The sequence below is a fragment of the Lepisma saccharinum genome, chromosome 27, assembly GCF_977018435.1.
Source record: "Lepisma saccharinum chromosome 27, izLepSacc3.1, whole genome shotgun sequence".
NCBI lineage: Eukaryota > Metazoa > Arthropoda > Insecta > Zygentoma > Lepismatidae > Lepisma > Lepisma saccharinum.
Window position 1 is genome coordinate 19,186,196 of NC_139255.1, and position 4,352 is coordinate 19,190,547.

A 4,352-nucleotide genomic window follows, 5' to 3' on the forward strand; every position below is an offset into this window, starting at 1 on the left:
AAAATATGCAGTTCCTAGAATGAGATGGATGAGGCTTATGAACCTCGACCTATACAGGTGTACAATCTGGCAATGAATGGATGTTTCTTTATATTAAGCATAGCAGTGTGTTTTCGCTTATTTTAATATCAGGCAACAATGTTAGAAAGTATGTCCATGTCCCCAAGAATATAATTTAAAATCACTAATGTGATATGAACCCTCTTCACTTGTGTGTATTTGAATATGAAAGTGACGTACTTTGAATAATTGATGAGAACAATCACAAAGAGGCTTATGAACCTCGACTTATACAGGCGTACAATCTGGCAATGAATGGATGTTTCTTTTTATTAAGCATAGCAGTGTGTTTTCGCTTATTTTAATATGAGGCAACAATGTTAGAAAGTATGTGCATGGCCCCAAGAATACAATTTAAAATCACTAATGTGATATGAACCCCCTTTACTTGTGTGTATTTGAATATGAAAGTAAGGTACTAAGAATAATTGAGGAGAACAATTACATATAAGCTTGCAACGGTATTGGGAAGGGTCACGAGTTCAGACGATTTCTGTTAATCTGCTAAGGCCCAGGGTGTATGGATATCTGTACAAAAATTTGTAAAAAAGAAGAGGCAATTTTGGCTAATGGCAACGATGAGGATGAATAATGATAATTATGATGAAATTGATGTGTGCCACTTAGAAAACAAAACTCAAAGTGTATTGCACCAACAGCTACAATTGTCCCACCCCCTCCCCCAACACAAGGCAGTTAACAGAGGTGTACTTTTGTTGGTTTACGACTCTGAGGGCTTAGGTTACTATGTTCACTTATAGCTGCACATATTAAAAAAAAAAGAAATGACCTGAGCAATAAAATATAACAAAACCGATCCTGACCTTTGTCGGATGACGTAGTGGTAACGTTGTTGCAATCCCACACCCGATGGTGTACAAACTTAAATGTTTTGCATAACATGAAATACTGTTAATGGAAATATGTTGTTTCTAATATTCTATATAGATAGCAGATAACAAGAAAAAGAAGAAAATAAATGTTTCGGTCAGATACGAAGCTTCAACCCAAATACATATATGATCAGACAGGATGTCAACGATGCGTTTATAACTAACATGTGATTATTCAAAATTCAAATAGTGCAGTGGGAAACAACTAACTAACTAACTCTCTAGACTTCTTAAACCCGAAGGGAGAAAATACAAGCACAAGTGTAAATAATTAAATAAGTTACAAGGGGGTGAGACATCTTTTGATCTAGGTATGGATGCAGACAGGTACTACGTTTTGTGTGTGGACACAATTGATAATGGAAAAATCCCCTTCAACACAATAACATAGTGGCAATGTAGATCTTGCCTTGTTCCCATCGATAACATAGTGGTTACACGCAAGAAATAAATAAAAAAAAATAAAAACACTGTCCCCTATTAAGAAAGACTTCTTGAAATTATTCAACTACTTTTTTTTCTCTTCCTATCTTATTAACTAAAAAAATGTTTTGTCAAACGTTTGGATGACTATGAAAATATTGAAACATAAGATGTAATAATAAAATGTTGTTGCATTGTAATCAAATGAATTCGTTGAATATGTAGAATTTGGTAGGATATATCTTAAAATTTTAGAAGCTATTTGTTATGGTATTCTCTCTCTCTCTTTCTCTCTCTCTCTCTCTACTCTTTCTTAAATTCTCATCCTCATAGTTAAAATTAATCCAAGAGAAAATATATATTTTGTGTTGACATGGGAAACATGCAATAAAATTGCATGATTAATAGTTAAGGTCAAAAGCTTAATAAACAGTGCGAGTGATACACGCAAGCTTCCAGGCATGTGATTTGCACAGAATTAAATACAAAATTGAGAGATGGAAGGCTTTTGTTGCTAAACCTTCGGATTTATGAAGGCAAGATAATTAGTTGGTTAATACGGAGCTAATTAGAAACTGCCATCCTCGAGGCTTCATGATGCAAGCCTCGCCTTCTACAAGTTTATTTTCGACATGATTCTTGCTATTGTTATGCTTTTTACAGATAACATCAAAAGCTGTGACATGCGATTTTCTGGCTCTTCTATTACAACACAGACACTAATGTTTCTTTTTACATTGCAACGATGAGGATAGTTAGTATTATATGGGTCTTGGTGAGTCTCACACCTCTAGGAAAAATAAACTCCTGTAGGATTTTTTGTGTAGTAGTGAGACATGCTAGCACCGTAAATTGAACAGCACATAACTTAGATTTTATTGAAAAGCAAGCAGAAGCCGTTGGAAGCAGTTTGAAGACTGAAATGGCTATGCAAGGACACTTATTATAATGTTAATATTTTAGTATAATGTTCGGCCAACTTTTCGCCTGCAGCCCGAGAAAGAGAATCGGGATTCTGCAAGTATTTCATACCGCTTATTTTGCGAAGATTGTCCATAAGAATCATCTCGCACGGTGGACGAAATTCAGGCGCTATTTTGCTTAAGTCGACGAGCCTCGCAACATCCTCACCTCCATCGAATGTGCACGCAAAAATCTTGTGCAGCAGTTCGAGTGGTAAGTCGGTTATACGAGTTGTCATTTTCACAAGGTGTTATTTAAATAGAAGTTTCTCGGTATTTATATATAAATTTTCTCGGGGAAAAATACAAAACGCACAATCAAGTCAAAATTCAATCTGTGTAAAAAAACGACTTGAACCACCTTCAAAATAAAATAATTGTAGCTATTACGATAAATTTGAGCTATGTTATTTATACAGAATTTCCGGAGACAAGAAGTAACATCTGATCACATCAAAATTTAATCTAATCGATAAGTGTGTATACTTAGTCTGTTACTATTTTTGGTTTTGCTGTTTACATATAATTTTTTGGGGCTCAAATCAAAAACTATATACTTAATAAAACTATATACTTAATACAACTATATACTTAAAAAAACTAGAGAAACCCACAAGTATCTGTCAAGTAAACCGGAAGTAGACCGGAAGTAGACCGGAAGTAATTTTGTGTGGCTGTAAGTGTAGGCGTGGGTAGGTGAGGGTGGGTGTGGGTGTTAAGTACTTTACTAGAAAGAAATTATGACACTTGTATCAAGTACGAGATGAAAAACCACAATAAATATAATAGTATAAAATAGTATAAATGTAATAGTATAAAATCGACAAAAACATCGTCAAAATAGGTTTTCCATTGTGCTTAAATTAATAAAAATAATAGGCCTCGTACCAAGTATTACTTTGAACCCCTAAAATATATGTACTAAGTAATATAACAAGAAACGTTAAGAATAATAATTGTAATAAATTAATACATTCTACAATACGTTCTGAGTAGAAAAAGTGTAATTTAAAATTATTCGACTCTGCTTGAAAAAATACCACAGTTATAAACTATGTATTACACATTATTCTAAGTAAAATTTACAAAATATTTGTAAGACCTGACTGACATCTCAAATAGAAAACAATTATAGTTTAACTTTTCTTTTTTTCAAGGAAGCAAAATCGTCACTTATCTTATCGCTATGAATCTGTACCTACAGCAAGGGAGGAATAAGAAAGATTAGTAAATATAAAGTGAAACAGTTAGTTACTGTAGAATAAAGGAAAAAATGTATTAATAAGAAATTATATACAACCAGATATTCTCATTGGATCTGACAAAAACTTGTAAAACGATTTTCAGTCCACGGAAAAAAAGGGTTTGTTTAATTATATTCCTGTGTTACAAAAGCATTACCTGAACGTCATTGTTGACTGAAGGAAACATTTTGTACTACATGTTGCAATGTGTTCTCGCACTGTACAGTCATCCGCAATAAAAAATATGACATCTCACTTTCCTCCGAGGCGTTATGTGTGTTGCCTAACTCTACGGCGATGGTCGAATTTGGCTTGGTAATACATGACGTCATGGATTTCAGGACGTTTGCGAAAATTGCAATGAGCAAAGTTCAATTGCAATTCTTCAAATTTGTATTGATTAAGCGAATCTCTCCATCCTCAATTTTTTAAAAAATGAATAAATCACTAAAAATAAAACATATATTTTTTCAGTGATTTAATTGTGTGAAATCTTCATGCCACCACTGCTGACATCAATAACATTGCACCTAGTCCTCAACTCTAAGCTCTTCATTGTGTTCGTCACAGCCAGGACAAAAATGCTGTTAAGGATCATCGTTAGTAATGTATATGCTGCCTTCTTTCTTTATTATTTGACATTTACCTGATTACTATAAGGGAGTTCTGGTACGGAGTGGAAAACAAAATTGCAGGTAATTTAGAATTTCTTCTCCATTTCCTTGACTCCAATGCATTTGGTAACGGGAAAAGATATCTGGCTGCTCAAC